This window comes from Pleurodeles waltl, chromosome 6, assembly GCF_031143425.1.
Source record: "Pleurodeles waltl isolate 20211129_DDA chromosome 6, aPleWal1.hap1.20221129, whole genome shotgun sequence".
Taxonomy (NCBI): domain Eukaryota; kingdom Metazoa; phylum Chordata; class Amphibia; order Caudata; family Salamandridae; genus Pleurodeles; species Pleurodeles waltl.
The window spans coordinates 269245488-269268763 of record NC_090445.1 but is presented as its reverse complement, the minus strand read 5'-3'; positions in this window follow the sequence as shown (position 1 = coordinate 269268763).

Here is a 23276-nt window from a genome sequence, read left to right as displayed (position 1 = left end):
GAATCTCTCCATTCACAGGTTCTAAATTACATGTCACAGGATTCTCTGCTGTTTCTTCAGCTAAATCATTAATCGAAACTAAAGCAGATGTATCCTCGATGGTACAGCCTGAGAGTTCAGGACTGGCAATTTCCAAATTTGCACTGGAAGTGGTGGATTTGCTAGAGAAATGTTTCATTAAATGTAATTTACGAACAAATTTGTATAGTTCAATGCGTGTTTTTACATAATCTCACTTTGTTGTAGGACAGAAACTCAGTCCTAAATTCAAAATACGTTGTAGATTTGGTGTAAGACTAGTATTTGAAATGTACACAATGATGTTAGATTTCTCTGACAAATTCTCTGATTGGATGGGCTGATTTAATTTTGATGTTTGCTGCCTTTTCCTCTTCCTCCGCCTCGTCTTGTGCCTCCACACCCTTGCCCTCTGCTTTTGCCTGAATATGGTGTGACCATTTTCATCAATCGTATCTCCCCCTGAAAATCCAACTTGTTAAGTGGTGCCTCATCAGCTGAGCAGCCTGGATCTGAACTCACATCTGTGAGCTGTATATTTACATTCTCTCTAATGTCCATTTTATCCTTTGTTCTCAAAGTATCATATTTACGTGTATATATATATATATATAAAAATTAAATACATTGGATTTTGCAATCCCTGTACAATGCCTGTCTCTACCTTTTTAATGCTTAGTGACTGAGTATAAACAAAAGATGTCAGCTGTAATAACTAATTACAGCCGAGTTCAGAAATCACAATGCCTGCTGCCAGAGACCGCAACTGATGTGGAAAGCAGGTGAAGTCACTGAGCAGCTGTTTAAAGCACTGCTTTTCTTTATTCTGCTCTGTTTTTCTTTTACCTCTACAGTGCCATGCAGAAAGTTGATATTTATAGCAACATGTTGATTTTTTGCAGTCTTTGGAAAATTATGGAAAAGTTAGAATCTTTCTGCATATTTCTGCTAACTTCTATTCAACTGCTTCTGATATGTTTTTTCAACAACTAGGTAACAACATTTTTGATGTGTTTAATTTTGAAGTAGCGACTATTTTTATTCTTCATGTTTACAAACGTTCTCTTTCATATGAAAGAGGTATGCACTAAGGATTTAAGTGGTTTATGGGAAAGGTGATGGTGTGGCCATGTATTATAAGGGTAAAGTACCCTCTGCTGTACATACTGCAAGTCATTACCGAGTTCCTTAACCTTATAAAGTAACTCCACTTTTGGTATTTTTCCTCTAGATGGCCATAGAGCTCCTTGGTGACTTGCCTATATCTTTATAATGTACTATAGGGGTTACTTTATCCCAAATATAATTTCCAAGTTACATATATAAATAGGTAAGTAGCTGGGAACAGTCATTGCTAAATTCACACTTTTATATATTTACTTTCACAGTATTTTCATAGTCGATATTCTAGCCATGATAGTTTTTCACCAAAATATTTACAACTCAAAAATCTGGTACTATCTCAGGATTTAGGCCAACATGCCATTACTTTGAGCCACAAAAAGTGTTGCTATCATACCACAACATATAGGCGGTCATTCTGGTCAGGATGCCATTCTGGCTTTCCCGCTGGGCCGGCGGGCGACCGCCAAAAGGCCGCCCGCCGGCCCAGCGGGAAAGCCCCTGCAACATAGAAGCCGGCTCCGAATGGAGCCGGCGATGTTGCAGGGGTGCGACGGGTGCAGTAGCACCCGTCGCGATTTTCACTGTCTGCAAAGCAGACAGTGAAAATCTTCATGGGGCCCTGTTAGGGGGCTCCTGCACTGCCCATGCCAGTGGCTTGGGCAGTGCAGGGGCCCCCAGGGGCCCCACGACACCCGTTCCCACCATCCTGGTTCTGGCGGTGTAAACCGCCAGAAACAGGCTGGCGGGAAGGGGGTCGGAATCCCCATGGCGGCGCCGCAAGCAGCGCCGCCATGGAGGATTGCCTGAGCCAGGGGAAAACCGGCGGGAAACCGCCGGTTCCCCTTTTCTGACCGCGGCTTTACCGCCGCGGTCAGAATGGCCCTGGAAGCACCGCCAGCCTGTTGGCGGTGCTTCCGTTGCCATCCACCCTGGCGGTCATAGACCGCCAGGGTTGGAATGAGGGCCATAGTTTTCTATATCAACTTTTAAAAGTGTCATCTCCACTATCTGAGTGTAATATGATGTCGAGGTAAATAGCTGTGGAAGAAGAATCACAAATCTATACTTCGCAACATATCATTAACTTGACGATATGGTGTTAGAAGGTATTAGTAGGAAGTTATTTCCTTTTTTGATATTGTTACAAACAAATCGCTCAAATTAAACAGAGAAGACAGAACAATCATTTTGCTCCATTTTTCAAATCAATTTGGGTTTCTTCATGTATCATAATCTTATTTGTGGGTGACTGCCGAGTAGTGGAAACAGCAGCATAAATATAGGGCTGTTTCAGTCGGTTTGCTCAGTTTATTAAAACTATTGACTGATTCATGTACACAAACATTCCACTGGTCTAGAAATCCAACAGAACAATAAAACTGCATTATGTTTTGAACAGTAAATACACTACTGCTCCCGGGGGTCGCCTATCACTGTTTATAGTAATAATGAAATGAACTGTCACCTCTGCTGGTATCTGCAATGTCCCTGAGGACATCTGGGAGGGGATGTGGGTGATTTATTGGCGCAGAAGCAGCGACAAGCATGTAGAGAGTAAGACAAGTAGTGAGAATTACCAAGAAGATTCCCGGGAAGTATAATCGCACAATAATGAGGAATACAGCCTCAGCACTTATTGGGGTTGTGTTATTTTTTGACTTTACAGACGCTCTATACCTATAAACTCAGCTGTGCATGGTGAACGGGTCAAGGAGCAGATATAAAGGCGAAGGCTGGATGAATTAACAAAAGGTTCTCTAACAACTTAATGTGTTAAAACCTGTAACCAGTTTTACTGTTCTGTATCTTCAGGAGGAAAATCCTCATGTCTAGTTCAATTCGTTTCATTTGTGTTTTTTATTAGAAAAAAAAACTTTTATAATTACAAAAACATCTTCAATTAAAACCTGAATTTAATTAAAATCCATCCAGCATCTCTCAGAGCTAGTCCTTACATACACGAATAACTAGTATATTACAGTGTTATTCAAGTGAATAGGTCACAAGGTAAAAGTACGTTTTGTTCAAAACATTACTACACATATAGCAGAAAAAATACCTGTTCTATATCATGCAATCATCAGAGTATTAAGACAAACCAGTCATTTCAAATCCACCAAAATAATTAAAATATCTTACATAAACCATACATCCGCAGCACAACCACTGGCTTCCCTGTTAGAAAGACTGCTGAAGGTAGCAGGGTTGGTCCTGTAAGGATGAGCTGCCTGCACTCATTTCTATGAAGATCACTCAAAGCATTGTTACTGTTTTTTTTTTTTATAACTGTGCTTATCAAATATACAGCATAACACCCCACAGTGTATGTGGTCTTTTTACATTTGTATGTATTCAATAATTTTTTTTCCTAAAAAAGAAATAGCGCTAAATGGACATTGATTTATTAAGTGTTGTTTGTGGTGTTATTTGCTGTACAGGGGCAAAATTATTTTAATACTGTTTCAGATATTTTTCATGACCATCTCAATGGCATTCATTTAATTCAGCTAGCCTATACCTCCTTCTGTAATAATGTTAAGAAGCATTCTAGAACATTTAGTCATATCGGTTGGAGTTTTGGGCTTGTAGTGACATCATTCAAAGGATGGCTCATATGCGAACATGGCTCTTTTTTGGATGATCACTCCCATTTCCTATAGACTGATGCTGCAGTGCAAACCAGGCCTCAGTGCATATGCTTTGACTCCTAAAAAATGTTGACATTTCTATACTCCTAACTGGCATATTTAACTTATCCACAAGTCCCAAGTATATGGTACAAAGTGTACCTAGGGTCTGTAAGCTAAATATCAATAGTGGCCTGCAGCACCCATTGTGCCACCCACTACAGTGACAGTGCAAACATGACTGCAGGCCTCCCATTGAAGCCTGCAGCCTCAGCAATTTTGACATGTCAAAAAAACTTCCATTTAACTATCACTAAGCCATCCTTGTGTAGGCCTTATAAGCACTAAGACAGGATGCCTGGTATTTAAATGAATGTAGAAATGTAATGTTACACATGTCCTTACAGTGAAAAAGCCCCATAAGCTATTTCCACTATAGCAAGACTGGCTATTCCTCAGGAAAGCATCAGATTGTATTATTAAATGTATAATGCAAACTGTGGTTCTGAAACAGCTAGAAATATAATTCAAATAATTCAAAGATTATTTTCAATAGTTATTTGAAACCAATTTAATGATAACCATTAGCGAAAAGGTACTTTTAGAAAGTAACGTTTTCCCTGCCTAAAGCCTCTGGAGGTCGATTTGTATGAATTCAAACTGTCACCTAGCCGCTGAATAGCCCCCTTCATGAGGTGTTAAAACTTCTTGCAGAGTGAGACAAAGACCTTGGGTGTGGGGAGATGTTTCTGTTCCTCTGGCAAGATGACCATCAGGGCTGTGCTCAGAAGCTTGATTAAGTCAAAGAGACCTACCCAGTCACAGGCATATGTCAATTGACACCTCATAGGGTCCTTTATTATTCCGACCGTCAGGCAGGCACCAATCTCAGTGGGGGGAGGAGCTGCCCCCAGAACTGCTTTGCAGTGACAACAGATGAGGGGCTGCTCATTTCTCTGGCCACATCTCTGGGGTGGGCACACAAGCTCTGCACAAGGGAAGAAGGGCTTCACCAGTTCGATTTGAGCAGAGAGGGGCATTGCAGGATTGTTTGCAACAGGGCACAGAGGAAGTGCTGGAAAAGTGGGTAGGGTTACCCCTGAGAACATTTTCCCTCTTAGTCAGGGAGAGGGCATGGGTCTCCCCCAATAAAAAGCTAGCACCAATCATAAACCCCTGCTCACCCTCTTTGTCTGAACACTACTGGACATGTGAAAGTAAGAAGGAGGACTGCACCTGCCATTGAGACCTGTGAGGAGACCTGACAGGCTGGACTTGCTCCCACTTGTATCCAGGACAAGGAAATTGGCTCCATAGGTCACTTGGTGACCTCCTGTTAAGCTACAGAAATACAAAAAGCTACAAGAAGCCTCTTTTCATGAAGTGCCCAGCTGATCAGTTCCAACTGGACCTGCCTTTCTCCCTGCTGCTGCCTTCTGCTAGCGTGAGTCTTTATGCCCAAGAGCTGTTTATGAGGTCTTAGTACCTTTGGCTATGTCAAGGTGTACTTCTCCCAACATTCTGAAAAACCTGAGTATTAGAAACCTTTTGGCTCTAAAGACCTTCATTGGACTGGGACAAACCTGCCACGTCAATCCTATGAAGGTGCATTGCCGCTAGACCAAAGATTCAGATTACTGCCAGTTGGAGCTTTTCGGCAGCACCAAATCTGTTTTAGCATAATGTCATGGAGAGGGTAATTGGCCTTGTGAAGCTCTGTATAACTACATCTTGGAGCCTTGCCTCACTGGGGGAAACATTGCTCCAAAATAATGACTAAATTGATGTAGAAATCTCCACCACGCAAAGGCGATAAAAGTATCCAGCCACCAAGGGACCTTCCTTGGGTGCAAATTTTGAATTTCTCCCACTCTGAGCTTTCCTCGCAAAAGTCAGTGGCTTCACAGGGACCTCGTCCAATGACTATCTGGCCTCATGTAGCCCTTCTCAGCTGCAGCCTGCTGTCTTACCCCACTGAGGAGTTTTAACTTCCACTTCAGAGTCTAAGTCGAAAGGTAAAACTTCAGATTGGGTTGACCTGGTTTCAGTAGCTGACCTGCGCTCCATTGGGGTCTGCCTTATATTACACCTAGGTCCCGGTCAAGTGCAAAAATGTCAGGTTTTGGTGCTATATGTATTTAATACTTTTAACATACGTTTCTCTAATTCCGCTATTCAGATTGTTGTCATTTTGATCTTATTTTGTTCATTGGTATTCTTTAGTTTTATACATTGGATTGGGATTTTTTTACTGTGTTGTGTTTTTGACTTTTTTTTAACTGTGTTGGTTCTTTCAAATGTTTCACACATTTTCTTAAGTTAAGCCTGTATGCTCTGTACCATAGATACCAGAAGTTTAGAGCAGGATTAAATTACTGACAATGTTATCGGGCCTATCACAAATACTGATATTATTGCTTGAGGTGGACTATCATTAACCCCAAAAATATTCCTCATTCTCACAGCCCCTTTAAGTCAATACAGATACAAATAACTCCTATTCAGGTCATAAGATGAATGAGATGTCTTGTGCCAATGGTCTGCCTCTATGTGTTTAGGTACATGTAGACGTTGACAATAGCAACATACTACCAAATCCACCCACTATGCCTCGGTCTCGATGGTCCAGAGCACTGCAGATTCTACACAACCACCACCGTGAACATTCTACTTACATAATGATAACATAAAGAGGCATGAATAAATACCCCTTTGGTGTCTTCATCTACCTACCTGCTGCCCTGCCTCCACCACCTCTGTCTCTGACAACCTGAAGAACTGCAACAATTGATAATTTATACAGCCAATCATTTACATATATCCTGAAGTAACACTCACTTCTTGAGAAATGTGAGCGCTTTATAAACCACATAAATTAAAATATGTTTATAGAGCGTGACATGCTGAACACAGGTGAATGCATGTCAAGGGAACTGAACAGAACACCAGACCATTCAACTTTGATTGTAAAGCATACAGTGCTGCAGTCTGCAAAATACACTGAAGTGCACTGCTTGTAATAAATGGTGCAATTTTTTTAAAACCAATACCCTTCATTAGGACAGTCCTAACCTTATCTTCATCTGCGAAACAGAATCTCATATATTTGTGTTGGTTAAATATTTAATATGTGTGTGAACTGTACAAGCATATAAACATGTGACATCTGACGCACAAAAACATGTTCTACACCCCCAGGCTTGTGGCTCCACATGGTTGCGGTATTACAGTGTTTTACTAATCACAAATATCTTCTGAAGTATGCGAGGAAAGCAGAACATGTACCATTTTTAGGTCAGCGTTAGTGAAGAACGTCTGATGTTACAAAATATATACATATAATATGAAACATGCTAAACTATAGGGGCTTTCAACTAGCCCGTTTCAGCCATTGGTCTGCTGTAATGGCATTAACATTTTGATTCCACCCACGGCAGACAGTAGTGAAATACTATCAGCAGACTTTAGCCATTGGTACCTTTCTGAATGCATAACTGCGTTCTGTCATGCACAATGTTGTCACCCACACAGAAAGTAGCCCTCTTCACTACTAGAAAAAGACCAGCCAACGTACTTAAAAAAAATATATACTTTTTTGGTTTTATTTTTCACTTTTTGAAGTCCCGAGAGGTACTAAATGTTTTTGAAACCATGTCCTGGCCACTGCTTGCAGTGCAAAGGATCCCGCATTTGCTTCACAAATAGCAAAGTTAAAAAAGGAAATATTTACAAGCTGCATCGGTGGTTGGTTCAAAGAATCACCCATTAGTGAAGAAGTCATCCCATAAGTACGTTGCTAGGCTTCTGTTAAATTTGCATATTTCCCACTCTTGGGGCACAGCAGAAATTTGAATTTGTTCAGCCAGGAGCAACAAGGGGCTCTGTAGATGAAGTCCTTGTAAGAATTCATTGTTGCCACCCTAGCACTTCTGCATACTAGAAAGTATGACCCAAGGGGAAGTTTTTCAAGTAATAGGGGTCGAACCTAGGCTCTCAGGTTCTGTAATACATGGGCCTTTGTTACTGGATTCTCTACGTCTGAGAGGACCTTGTTGAAAATGAAACTAACACTTGCAATTAAATGTTCATTGCTTTGTGCCATGCAATATTTCTAGGGTGCCAAAACCCACAGAAATGAAATGTTCGCTATTAGGTGAATGTGACATTTACTTGTTCACGCCTTGTAGTCTGCAAGCACGTCATTAGAAGTCCCAATTGGTATTTTCCATGACCATCCTACACCTTTGACATATTCTGCATAATATTTAGTTTCTTTATATTTCAAAGAGAAATAGCACCCACTGGATATTGATTTATTAATTGCTGTTTGTTGTATTACTGAGTTGTGAGTCTACAGCACCACCCAGAGCAAGGGTCGGATTACAAACTTGACAGATGAAATACTCCATCACAAACGTGATGGATATTCCGTCCTCCTTATTAGGATTTCCATAGGATACAATGGAATTGTAATATGAGGGACGGGATCTTCGTCATGTTTGTGACGGAGTAACCCTGTCCGCCAAGATTGTAATCAGGTCTTAAGTCTTCTACCATTCTGTCTTGCTATTCAGTAAGTCAAGAGTTAAAAGGTTTACTTGGTTCCCACTCATGTGGTCTGCAGTTTAGGGGCCCAAGGCACCAAAAGTAAAAGTCCTCTATTTTTACTCAGTAAACTCTGATTCCTCTGGGGCTCTCCCATCCATATTATTCACATGTACATAATATTTTGCTACTGTCTGCTTTAAGTTTGTGTGCCAAAAAACAGTCTGAGTAGTGAAAATGCTCACTCATTTGGTACTGTAAACAACCTTTACTGAAGCTTCAGCTCGGTAGTAACAACCCAGTGCATGGCACTGGCATGAGTTATGTTTTGGTCAGCTTGCCATAACCAGTCAGTTTGAAGGGGGAGCTGGTTTAATAGCAATAACTTCACTCTAACTGTTTTTAGAATAATTTAACAGTGTTTTGAACAGGTTAATGTCTTTTAAATTGAAGAAACCACAGTTTACCAATAACAACAGTTATTTAGTAATTCTTTCTTCTTTGTGATAACATACTTCAAAATCCATTGTTGTATCAAATCCCTTCTGTGAGTAGCCTTCTGATTTATGCAGTGTGAGTTGGTCACAGGGGCTGACCCTTGGCCAGGCCCTGATCCTCACCGTCTGCTTGATCAATTGATGTATCACACAGCCTTTGGATTCAAGTCCTGGGTTTGACAGCAAAGCCTGGACTACACACAGAATCTGACAAAATCAACTCAAACTGTGCAAACCATTAAGAGTGACCCTCCCTCCATCTTCTAGGAAACCCAACTCTAGCCTTCCCATGTGCACACATTGGATTAGCAACAGGTCCTTGCTGAAGGCCTGACCCATTTCCTAATCTTCTATGTATCCCACCCCCAAAGTAGTTCAAAGCCTCCAGTCATGAATAGGAGGAAGTGTCTGCAGGTTCAGCCAGGTCCTAGGCCCAGCTTTCTGTGCCCCCACCAACTGTGCTGCTCCACATATGTGCATGCATATCTGATAGTAGTCACTGGGCCCAGCTCCTACCTCTGCACACCCTTTGGCAGAGTATAGCATGGTTTATGCCACCAAACCATCAAGGGTTTTGGGAGGACATCTGGCCAGATTCCAGGGTCTACAGCCTATTGCCATATAAAGCATGCTATGGGCATAGGAACTGGTCTATGTCAAGACACTAAGATAGCCCTGATGCCCACACTACTAGCTGTGCACAATGTTTTCTAGGCATAGCTGCACTGTGAGTTTATATTTTCATTTTTTAGTATTTTCAAAAATCAAAAATATTAACTTTTTCAAATATTTATAGATCTATATGAACATGTGAAGATTTGTAGACCTGTAATTGGATATGTGAAGCAGCAGTATTTGTGTTTCCAGCCCAGAACTTTCTTTTCACACACCTAGCGCTTAGATACCCGTCTTGTTGTATGCGCTTTATAAATGCAAATCAATAAATAAAAGTAAATAAATTAATAGTTAAATATACAAATGTATCTCCTTTAGAAACCCTTCAAAGCCTGCCTGACAATTTTTTTGTAAATGACTTGAAAAAGGCAATCCAGTGAAGGGAAAAAAACATGGTTCACATTACCCAGTCTTTCGTTTCTAATAAACTCCACCAATAATCATTCTAGAATTTTGCTTCATTTGATCAGATCTGCTGGGCTTTTGATATATATTGTGACATCATTCACTGGATGACCTCTTGCAAAAATACTCAGGAAATTCACACATATTTAAACAATGGCAATCATCTGAGTAAAGTTCTAGTTTAATGTCAATTGTAGTGTAATTCCATTAGGCAGGTTTTGGGAATTAACCTGAAAAGGCAACATTTTGACTCCCTCTTTACCTCTCAGCCCCATGTGACTGGTCTACACAGAAGATGAAACCTGAAAACTTAGGATATGATTTAGAGTTAGAGATTTAACTTCTTAACGTATGTTTATATAAACTCCAAAATTCACTTAAAAAACAAGCCTATTGTTAGACCAGACAGCCTTAGGGTAGTCACCCCTAACATTTTGCCTGCCTCCCTCCACTTGCTGGACACTGTTTTTGCTGGTTTTTAGACTCTGCGCACTTTACCACTGCTAACCAGTGCTAAAGTGCATATGCTCTCTCCCTTTAAACATGGGAACCTTGGATCACACCAAATTGGACTATTTGATTTACTTATAAGTCCCTAGTAGAGTGCACTATATGTGCCCAGGGCCTGTAGATTAAATGCTACTAGTGGGCCTGCAGCACCGGTTGTGCCACCCACTTTAGTACGGTAGCAAAAATTTGACGCACAGCTTGTTCCGGGGTGAAAAATTCCCTGCATGCCGATCCGAGACGACGATGCTCGACTTCGCAAGGAAAAGATCGACGCGGCGCCTGCGGTGCGACCGGAACTTCGACGCACCGCCCACCTGGGATGACGCTGCCCGACTTCCAGAGGGGAAATGACGCAGCGCCTGCCATGAGGGAGAAATTTCCCCACATCGCCCACCGGAACGAAGCAGAGCTGGTCAACAAGCCCAGGATTCCACGCACAGACCCCGGGGCGTCTGAAAACCCTGCAACCCGTCCGTGCAGTGGAAATCGACACGTCTTCTCCACGTGGAAAATAACGATGCAAGTCTGTGTGTGAATGGGCGATACCGACTCACACACCATTTTCCACGCCTCTCCTCCTCTTTGGCCCTTTGTGCAGAATTTTCACTCAAACCAGGAACTTTGTGCTTGAAGGAGACTTTGTTTTAAAAGACTTAAGACACTGTATATCAATTTCCACTGATACCTTTACATTTTCGTATTGCATCTTTTTATCGTTTTGACCTTCAAATATCCAGATAAATATTATATATTTTTCTAAACACTGTGTGGTGTATTTTTGTGGTGCTATATTGTGTTATTGTATGATTTATTGCACAAATACTTTACACACTGCCTTCTAAGTTAAGCCTGACTGCCCAGTGCCAAGCTACCAGAGGGTGGGCACAGGATCATTTGGATTGTGTGTGACTTACCCTGACTAGAGTGAGGGTCCTTGCTTGGCTGCCAACCAAAGACCCCATTTCTAACACTTATGGTAACAAAAAAACTTGAAAAGTGATTTGCACTCACCAATCTATAACTCACAACAGTTACATGTTTTAACATACTTAGAATATGGTGCATTTCATGCAATGCTATTAAGAGGGCTGGGTTAAAAGGGGTGGGAATGTTAATTTACTGATACTTCTGACACCCTTTGAGAAATTAATCAAGAATTTAGACAGTTTGTTTTCTAGTTATATGTTGAGCTCACCTGAGGTGTCATACGGATCTGGCTGGAGGGTTTAAAGTTAAAGTAGGGGTTTAAGCAGAGTTTAATATGTATATAATGGTTACACCATTTGATGGATTTGTACAAAGGTAGAGGTAATATAATTAGGTTACAGCTGCACATTGCATGTGGTGCTGGCCATTGGCCACATGGAAAGTTTGTTTCCTTTGGCAACCCACCATTGCACACAACCTAAAACTAACCCCTGCTGCTTTCAGCTGCAGGTCATGTACAAAAGAGGTTAAGCTGGGGTTTCTTTATAGAAACTAGATATAATACGTCAAAAAAACAAAACCCAAATTTACAAAAAAATCATTAAAGGTGAAGTTATGCTTAGTTTTGGTCACAACCCTTTAATATATGTTTTAAACCCCTGCTGCTTTCAGCTGCAGGCCATGTACAAAAGAGGTTAAGCTGGGGTTCCTTTATAGAAACTAGATATAATACGTCAAAAAACAAAACCCAAATTTACTAAAAAATCATTAAAGGTGAAGTTATGCTTCGTTTTGGTCACAACCCCTAAATATATGTTTTAAAACTTGTGCAATGCATTTAAAAAAAAAAAAACAATTGCAATGACATTATTGCTATGAAATAAAACCAAAAAATAGCTTAAATGTCCTAGTCAGAGTTAACACCACAAACCTTGGCTTGCACTCTCACAGTGCAAATCCTAACTTTCACACTAAACACATGTTTGACCTGTCAGCCTTTGGATGGTCTTCTCTTAAACTTCCTGCCTTCACCCTCCTATTTTTTGGAATTTTTGCTGGCCTTAAGACTAAATACCAGTGCTAAAGTGCTTGTGCTTACTCCCTAAAACATGTTAACACTGGTTTACACCTGAGTGGCATATTTAATTTACTTACAACTCCTTCATAAAATGTCATACCATACACCCAGGCCCTGTAGAGTAAATGCTACTATTGGGCAGCAAAACATATAGGGGGTCATTACGACCCTGGCGGCCGGCGGTATGTTGGCGGTAACACTGCCAACAGGCTGGCGGTGTTTCGCCAGCAATTATGACCGTGGCGGAATTGCCACGGCCATACCGCCGGCCCCTCCATTTTCCTGCCAGGATTCCGCCTGGCGGTCATAATCCCCAGGGCAGCAGTGAAAGCACCGCTGCCCTTGGGATTATGAGTCCCCGACCACCGGCCTGTCCATGGCGGTACACACCGCCATGGAAAGGCCGGCGGTAAGGGGACTTGGGGTGCCCCTGGGGGCCCCTGCACTGCCCATGCACTTGGCATGGGCAGTGCAGGGGCCCCCAGGCATAGCCCCATCGCGCATTTCACTGCCCAAATTTCAGGCAGTGAAATGCGCGACGGGTGCTACTGCACCCGCTGCACATCAGTATTGCCGCCGGCTCTATAACAAGCCGGCTGCAATGTTGATGTGACATTTCCGCTGGGCCAGCGGACGGTAACACTGTTACCGTCCGCTGGCCAGCGGAAATGTCATAATAGGGAGACAGAAATACCGCCGGCAATGGCGGTATTCTGTCTCCCGTAGGCCTCGGCGGTCTTTAAAAAAGACCGCTGAGGTCGTAATGACCCCCATATTGTGCTACCCTCTAAACTAGCCCATTAAAACATATAATGATCAGGTCTACAATTGCAGCCTGTATGCTGTTTCTAATAGCCAATTTGACTTGGTAAAGTAACCCCCTTGCCTAGCCCTAAACTCCACTTTTAATAGATACAGGTCACCCATAAGGTAGGCTCTAGAGAGTCCATAGGACAGGGTGCATTGTAATTAAAAAGTTGGACATGTTCTTACATGTTTAAGTGCCCTGGTAGTGCAAAATTCCTACATTTCATTTTCACTGCTGCAAGGCCTCCCTCTCCCATAGGATAACATTGGGTTACCTTATTACATTTAATAAGTTCTAACTTTTGACTGGGAGCAAGTAGGAAGTTCATTTTTGGTGTCTAAGAAATTGTAATTTTAAATCCTTTGTAATAGTAAAGTTGAATTTTAATTCACAATTGTGAAAATGCCAGTTTTAGAAAGTTGACATATTCCTGCCCTCTTTGGTGCCTGCAGCTTGTTCCTGGGTCACATGACTAGGTGTAGCTTGCAGTTAGACATTGTGCAGTCCTCCTAGACAGCCACACAATAGAGGGATTAGATGTGTCTGAATGGCAGAGCTGGGAACAGCACCATTTACAAGTCAATAAGCTGTGCCCTGTCTTCACAGAAAGAAATTCACACTGGTCCATTGTGCCTGCAGCCAAGCTGGAGACAGGACAGGGAGGCAGGAATTTCCACAGACTTCAAAGGGATTCTCTATAAACTTCTCCTACTTCAAAGAATGTACTAGGTATAAAACTAGGACCCTCAGAACCACTCTTTAGTACACATCTGAACCTGTGGAAGACTCAGAAGGAGGACTGCTGTGCTGCTCTGCTGCATGAAAGACTGCTGACTTTCTAGTCTACTTCCCTGTTTCCCTCCTGCCTGAGTGAGAAGGTCTGGACCAGCATCTTGAAACCAGGACCACGAGAATGACTCCAAGAACTAGTTGGCTGGACTCCTATCGGAGCTTTAGGGACTCTGCCTGCTGTGAATTTTAACTCCCCTCAAGTGGTGCCACCCCAGTCCTATACCCTTGAAAGAGGGCATGAAGGTGCTATGCAGAACTGATGCAACATGATGCATTGCCTAGCAGCTCTGCCTAGGAACTTCAATTGCATGACGTGTCCCAAAGGCAGGCCCTCACAAAACAGCCTGAAGCTCCTTGGAACTGCTCCTGGGCAAAGCATCCTCGACACTGGGCCTTGCAACTCTCTGCAAACATGACTGAAGGTACATTGTTCAGTGTGACTAACTTTGTCCCTGTATCCGGCCTCCAGTGCAGACAGCCTGAACTTGTGACTTTGTCCTTGTCTGGCACGACCAGATACCAACAGTTGGGATTTTGTGCTTCTAGGCACTATGGTTACCTAAAAATTGCATATATCCTGTTCTATTGATTGAATTTTTGTCACTGTGGTATAAAATAATTTATTACAATTTACTCCTTGTTTCTAAATGTTTGTGGGATCTTTTTTGTGTTTTTCTTTACTTTATTACTGTTTGGGTGCTGCATAGTTTACAGAGTGTCTCTAATTAAATCTGACTGCTTTTGTGCCAATCACCCGAGGGTTATACACAGGTTAATATTGTGACTGTAGTGGATCACAGGGATTGTGGCTGTTGTTTGAGAAGGACTTTCACTCAACTCAACTAACGACCCAATTTCTCACACAAAGCATATCAGCTTCTCCTCCCAAGTTGAATGACAAAATAAAAAACGTCCTGTCATTGTACATTGATTTCGTGAAACCCTGTTATCTGGTTCTTCATTTATGTCTCAAAAACACACCAGCATACCCATATGGACACCTCCAATCCCGATTAACTACTAGTGATTTGTAGATTTCTCGTGGAACCAGTCTTCATCCTACAAATGTATTCTCTCCAAATCTTTTTGGCCAGTGACGGAATCAAAAGTCACGAGTATTTTGACAATAAAACATTCTGACTGAATATTTCTACAAGCAAGAAAATTGAATAATTCCTTCTAACATGTGCTTCAGGTTCCTACCTCAAAGTGAACTTAAAAAGGACTAAATTAATCCTTCTCACAAAGAGCAGCAAACGAACCCCGATCCGCACTAGGCTCATCAAGAAAAGGATGGAAGGATTTAAACACCAACGACACACTCACGTGTATTCATCATTGACAGTACCCAAGCAGTGAGAACACACATAAACTGGAACAAGAAACCAATCCTGGCATTATTTATCGCTTGAGCCCGCGGTCATATTATACTTTCCTGTATCAGTCAACAAAACCACCAGCTGAAACCAACTCCCTTCCCACCTGGAGAATGGTAATGCATAACTCGCCGTAGACCATGCCTGATCTACCATAGAGCTCTCTGCAGATTGCTGCTCATATCATCAAAGGGCTAAAAAGTAGCGTGTGCGAAACGTGCAAATTGTTTCATAAAATATGAAATGCACAGAATTATACCTATTTTGTGAAATACATTTGACCCCCACCTCGAGTAACATTTCTCTTCAAGAGTATACCTTGCACAACAAATTCAACTGAATACCGACTGGAAACTGGCTCAAGAAAAAGCTGTTTTCCTTGAAGGATTTTTTTTTTTCAGCGAGACGTTTTGTACTCAAACTAGTCTCCTGTGTGCAAAAATAATGCTTTACTAAAAAATGTGCAAACAGTGCTTTAGGCAAAAAGGTATTAAATTAGTCGACACACATCATGCTCTAATGCAAAAAAAAGGTGTTTGATTAGTCGACACACATCAATCCCCAAACAAGAACTGCTACATTGCCCACCAGGCAATAGCAAACCTCTGCAGCCATTTGTATCTCTAGCAATAGCAACCAATAAACCACCCACATTTACCCAATAGATATGTCTAGAAATGAATAAATTCCATTATGGTCTGTAGAACCTTAAAGCGAACAAAAAAAAATCCAAAGGTGTAGAGCACTTTTCCCCTCGAAGTCCTATCAAAAAGTGAAATCCTAAATTAATATGATGCACATGATCCAACTGGTAAAGAATTGTCTGAGGACTATTTCCAGCGACTGGACCTTGTGTTTCTGCTGGTTTAAGATGGCGAAAACTTTAAAAATGAAATGAAGTACTTGTTTAAAACCGCTAAGTGAACTCAATTTCCCCATGGTGCATCCTATTTCTAAGACACCCAACAAATTTCACCAGCACAATAGCCTATTTCTTGGTCAATGTCACTTTGTACCTGGGACTTGTGGATTCCTGTAGTCAGGAGCCGTTATAGCAGAGGAGCGCCCCCCCCCCTGCCAGCAGCAGCAGCTGCAAACCTTTTACTACAAAATGTTAATAAACTCCATTTATTATTGTTTTGTAGTAAAAGGGATGGGTCCACAGGCAGTGGCGAGCACTGAGCACTCCCCCTCAGTGCGCATGTATGTTTGGCCAGCTGTCTCGGGCCAGCCAAACACACATGCGCATTGTGCTCTCTCCAGCCCAGCACTGTGTTGCTGGGCAGGAGAGAGCAGGCACAGGATCCCAGTCTGCCTAGGAGCACCTTGGCTGGGTGCTCCCAGCCAATCCTAACGCTGCTCTGAGCAGAGTCAGGATTGGCCACAAGGCAGGCTGGGAGCCTGTGCCTGCAACAGATGAGTGGTACAATGGTGGTTATTTTTTTAATTAATCCCGCCCTCCCGCGGGCCCTACAAAGCACCGCAAGCCGCTCCTGCCTTTAGTCCGTCTTTATGGGCCCAGGTGGTCCAGCACATCAAGGAATGTTAACAACAAAAGCTGGGGCTCCTGATATGGCACCAATTGGCTGCTGGATTCCACATTGTTGATTCTGAAGGTATCATCGAATGTTCAACTAGGGCGATACTAAATAAAGATGGAGATGCTCTCTCTCCTTTTGTCTCAAGAATGCTTCTTTAAAGATATTCAGAAAATAATGTCCCTCCACCACCCTGCCCCTCAGATACACCTTCTGCATCACTTGGCCTCAATATCATTACATATCTGTGAAACCCAGGGTTGGATTGGGGCAACAATTAGGCCTGGACAGTCAAAAAAAAAGTGGCCCTCATTTGCATATCACAAACCACTATTTAGTTAGGAGCATGGACCTAATGTTGGTAAATATTTGCAATGCTAAAAGTATTTTAAACCTTATAGGGCCAGTAACTTTTGTCAAGACTGGAAACAAAAGTATTCCACATTATTCTCGTGGGTGCTCTTGGAATATTTCTCACCCTGAGATCCCCTGAGACCCCTCTTCATCCATAGACATTTTACACTCACCCATGGCTTTTTAGATATGCACAGTACTTTTACACTACTTAAGAGAAGTCCTGTAGTGTTCAGAGACTGACGAAAGGCGCATCATTATTTTTGTTGCACTTGCAGGCAGCATCATGCGTAAGTTCCAACAAATGGAATGATGCTAGTGTGTAAATGCAAAAATAAATATACAGTGTCACTTTCCTCACATACATGCAGTTTTATACAGCATAAACTTGACACAAGAGTGTTGGAGAGCTTTACAAGAGCACCAGATAACATTACAGAAGGTCAGATTAATTTCTTTGGAGGCTCAGGTGAATTATGTGATTTACCCAGGATCACAGGATGCTGAGCTGATGCTGGGACTTAAACCTACTTTCCCAGTTTTAAAGTCTGGTAAGGCCACAGCCTCTCCCTACTGACTGCAGGAACGGATATGGGGCAAGCAAAGAAGAACAGCAGAGACTAATTTATCCCACCCTGTTCCATGGAGGGGAGGGGACAAAAATCAACTGCTGAGTTCCCTCTGATTCTCACCAACCCCTACCACCCAACTCTCAGGACCTCTCCCCTGCCCCATTCCTCTGCAAAGCTGGTGGTAACTGCTTCCCATCAGGAGCTCTGTCACACCTGGGGAGAGTCGGAGGGGGCATGCTGTGACACCTGGAGCAGCCCCATTGTCATTCTGCCTCTGACAATTAGCAGCTGCCCTGACTTCATTTGCATGGAGACAGGTTCAGTATATTTATATAAAAGCTATTACAACAGCCTTTGACGTTGTGCACTTGGTGGCATACGAGAGGGCCAAAGCAGGTTGCACTGCTTAATAGACCAAAAATCCGGCCCATTAACTGGCCTCAGGCACAGTCCCATCAGCCGATGCCCGATTGCCCGCCTTGCCAATCCGAGGCTGGTGTAACCCTAAAGCAGATTTAACAGTCAGAGGTGGCAAGAAGGCACATGCGGGCCTGTAGACGTTGAATATTCAATTGCTGCCACCCAGTGGTTGAGGTTAGGAATCGTTTATTTTTATTTTTTGTTTTTAAATCTTTTGACTCAATGAATAAAATGAATGAAATTCTGCGTGAGATTACAGTACGTTAAATCCTTGCTGACATCCTAGTATAATTTTACTTTCTGCTGAAGCACACAGTATTCCCAATGTGGGCTATCAAAACCTGCCCGTAGGAAATTACAGAACTCACTTCTATGCTTGCCATCTTTTCTGGTACGATGCATCGCCTGAACGCTGTTCTGTCATGTTCACCACATCGCTCACCTCCAGCTTTTGCCATGTCACTGATTTTATTTTTCAGTGCCGTCTTCCTTCGTGCCCAGGGGCTTCCAGACTTAGCCGGTACGTGCAGCTGTACCGCACAGACGTGTTCCACAGATCTGAATCTAACTTATAACATGATTTAAGCACTCTTTACTTTGTTAAAATAAGCAAATTTTTGTTACTAAGAACCACATTTAGAAACATTATTGGAGCCATATGCTAAAGGTCATCAATTCAGTCGCCGTGCAGTATAAAAAATATTTTTACACCTTGTAATACGTTTTCAAGCAGCTCATACACTTCTGTCAAACATAAATCTAGCTTTATTATGCCATAAACTATGTCCGGGTTTCAATATTGACAAGAAATTCAAGAGAGTCTAATCAAATTAGAACTGTGGCACACAGAGAATGGGCGTATAGATTGCCTAACCTGGGAATCTATGCACAGTTTCCTTTATCAAGGGCTCGTTGGTCCGACTCCTCCAAGTCCTTACAGGACACTTTCCAGTTCAATATTTTCGTTTGACAACCTAATGTATCTTGGGTGCCGAGGTATTTTTCAGCTTCAATTGAACTAACTAGGCGTGCACATCTGAAAACAATATGTAGGTAAAAAGTTCAGGACCGGAGACAATGTCCATGATGACATGGAGTGGGGTTGTCACCTTATCAACTGCAGCTCTAAAACTGATCCACAGAAGTCTTTGCACTTGAAGGCTCTACAACTGATTATCACAATTAGTACATCACAAAACATGCCTTGAGATTTGCAATGGGCATTACTAGTAACAATGCAAGAACTGAAAACTCTTTAAAATTGCGTAGGAAAGGGGCAGCCAAAATGTGTTCCAACCCCTTTCTGGTGTACAAGAAAATTCGCAAATTCTCTGCAACCATTTTGGCTGAAGCAAAGCATTGGGTGGTTAGCGTGTGTCGAGGCATGCAGTAATAATTCACAAAGTGTATGCTGTCAAAAGTTGACACCACTGATTTACAAGGCGATAGGCCAATGCTTTGCTACCATTTGTATGTATCAATGCTTGTAATGTTCAAATGTTCAATGTGTCAAGGCATGCAGTAATCATTCGCAAGAGTAAGCTGCCAAACCTTGACACCTTACATTGTGCTTGTGCAAGCGTCAGACACGCGAAGTGAACACAGTGGTCACAAAGGAGCACTGCATGCACGCTTTGAGTTGCCTTTATGATCTCAACACTTTTAAGGAGGTATAACAATGCAGGCGTACATTGAAGGCAAGGAAGGAAGTCTACTATCCTAAATTGACCTCCACCCAGTTTTTCATTGCCTTTTGCAAGCAGTAAAAATCTGATTCCTGTCTCATTAATATTCATGAATCAGGTGATTTGCAATTTTTTGCAAAGACATCATTTGGAACAGATCTAGTATCGCAAAAGAGGCTGATTGCAGTGCAATGCAAAACCGAAGCTGGAACCACGTGTGTGTGGATTACTCCCCTGCTTCTGACTTGAGATCCCACATCATCTCGTATTTATGAAGTTCATATAACAAGTAGTTTTCATTCAATTGATAATAAAAAACGTGATTAGATTCTGAGGTGTGCTTTAGTGACGTGCTAATTACATTTAATTAACTGTTGTTATTGCAGAGCCACACACCTCAACCATATCCACTTATCTGCAGCCAACACTCTTTGACCCTGGCGGTCGGTGATAAAGTGGTGGTTATACCAGAAACAGGCCGGCGGTAATAAATATGAAATTATGACCACAGAGGAAACCGCTCATACAGACAGCCACTTTAACACACCTACAGCCAGGTGGAAGACAATGTTCCGCCCACTGTATTATGAGATACCAATCTGCCACCTTTTCCGGGGCGGTACCAACGACATCAAAAGCCTGGCGGAAACAGATTTCAGAAGTCAAACGACTCACCTGTGGAAACTCAGGGAACAACCACGCCGCCATGGAGTCTGAGTTGCATGTGTTCCCCATGCTCTTCTACCTTCTGCTCCACTACGAACACCAACATCGGCGAAGACGACCACGGTGAGTACTGCTGCCTAGCACACATTGGAGGGAGGGAGTAAAAAAAGAGTGACACACACATGCAACACCCCCCCCCCAACACCATACACACAAACAGATGCAGTAACATTATATATTCACCCTGTAGCCCTCAGGAGTAATGCAAGGACAAAAGGAACTGATTAAAGTAAGTGTATTAAGGTAAAATAGGATAAATACGTGCATCGAAATCAAAAAGTATGTACATATTTACAAATGTAGGGACACTGCCCAGTCCTCAATGTCCGTAGGCCACAGGGCCACATCACATAGTCCAAGGCCCCACCTTTCTCCTGCAACAACACGGAGAGAACACTGCAGGGGCATCAGGTCGAAAATAGCCATGCATCTCAGGGGGACAGGGAGTGGGGGGGCACCTCAGCCAGAAGACAGTACAACTCCACTGGTCCTGGAGGGGGCAACATGCCCTGTGCATAATCCTGGGGAGTGCAAGGCCAGTCTTTCAAGTGTGTAGTTTGCCCACTGGCTCTGGAGGGGGCAACATGCCCTGTGCATGATCCTGTGGAGTGCAAGGCCATAGTCTCTCAAGTGGGTGACTTCTTCAATTGGATCTGGAGGGGTATTGTGCCCAGTGAACTTCATCCTGGGGAGGATGGGGTGAGTGGATGGCTTCTCCACTGGTTCTGGAGGGGGCATCGTGCTCAGTGAGCTTCATCCTGGGGAAGATGGAGTGAGTGGATGGCTTCTCCACTGGTTCTGGAGGGGGAATCGTGCCAAGTGAGTTTCATCCTGGCGAGGATGGGGTGAGTGGATGGCTTCTCCACTGGTTCTGGAGTGGGGATCGTGCCCAGTGAGCTTCATCCTGGGGAGGATGAGGTGAGTGGATGGCTTCTCCACTGGTTCTGGAGTGGGGATCGTGCCCAGTGAGCTTCATCCTGTGGAGGATAGGGTGAGTGGATGGCTTCTTCCACTTGTTTTGGAGGGGGCATTGTGCCCTATGATGCAGATCTTGGGGAGTGCAAGATCACAGTCTGTCACCTTGGTGTCAGACCTACAGAATTTGCAGGGGCCAGGCCGCACAACAGCCCCTGGATGAAAGACTACACACTGTCCGCCAGCGGTGACGGCTGCTCAGTGGTAGCAGTGGTGCTGCTAATGGTGGAGTTGGCAGAGGTGGGAGGAGGCTCCAGCCCTTCCCCTGCAGCCTCGGACGGCTGCCCACTGGAGCTGCTGCTGGCAGTGGTGCTGGTGGTGGTGCTGGCAGTGGTGGTGGGAGGCTCCAGCCCTTCCCCTGCAGCCTCGGACGGCTGCCCACTGGGGCTGTTGCTGCTGGTGGAGGTGCTGGTGGCGGCACAGGCAGCAGTGCTGGTGGTGGTGCTGGCAGTGTTGGGGGGAGTCTCCAGCCCTTCCCCTGCAGCCTCGGACGGCTGCCCACTGGCGATGCTGCTGCTGGCAGTGGTGCTGGTGGCAGTGCTAGCAGTGGTGGGGGGAGGCTCCAGCCCTTTCTCTGCAGCCTCAGACGGCTGCCCACTGGGGATGCTGCTGCTGGTGGTGGTCCTGTGGTGGTGCTGGCAGTGGTGAGGGGAGGCTCCAGCTCATCCCCTGCAGCCTCGGAAGGCTGCACCATCATGGTTGGTGGTGGGGGCTCTGACAGAGTCCCAGCATCAGACCTCTTGTCCTTTCTGCCTGCTTGTGCAGGCCCCTTGCCCTTCCTGCCAGCAGCTGGGGATGGGTACTTGCTTCTGTTGGTAGCAGCCGGGGATTGTTCCTTGCCCTTCCTTTCAGCAGCTGGGGTGCCTCCTTTCCCTTCCTTGCAACAGCTGGGGGTGCCTCGTTGCCCTTCCTTGATGCACTTGTGGCTTACTCCTTGCCCTTCCTTACAGCACTTGGTTCAGGCACCCTTTCAGTGTGGCTGTTTTGTGCCTGGGATCCTCTCCCACTTGGAGTAGCTGTGGACACTGCTGTGCCCGTGGACTGGGTGGCTGAGGTGCTTGCCTGGGTTTTGACCACTCTGGCCTTGCGTGAGGGAGGGGAGGGAAGAGGTCAGTGTTGGCTAGGAAAAGCTTCTTAGGGACATTGAGGTGGGAAGAGGGAGATGGTTTGGGAGTGGAGGAAGAGGGAGTGGTTGTAGTAGGTGTCGGTCTGCTGTGTTTGGGTGCAGGTGCATGGGCTGGATGTTGTTGTGAGGTGGATGGCTGTTGGATGTCTGAGTGCTTGCGTTTGTGTACTTTGGGAGGAGGGGGCACAGACACAGTGGGAGAGGACACAGGGGATGTGTGCATGGATGTGGGGGTGGTGACTGCCAGTGAGGGGCGTGTACTGATAGGTATGATGGTGATGGTGGTAGTGGATGAGGATGTAGTGCATACAGGTGTGAGTGGAGATGCAACAGGGAGGAAGGTGGAGGATGAGGAAGAGGGGGCCACAGTGGAGGCAGAGGATTTTGGTATGTCTGCTTCTGGATGGTGTTTGTGTGAGTGCCTGTGGGATGAAGTGTTGTGCTTGTGTTTGCCATGGCCACTCCTGTGTGTTGTCCTGGGTGCATGATGGTCTGAC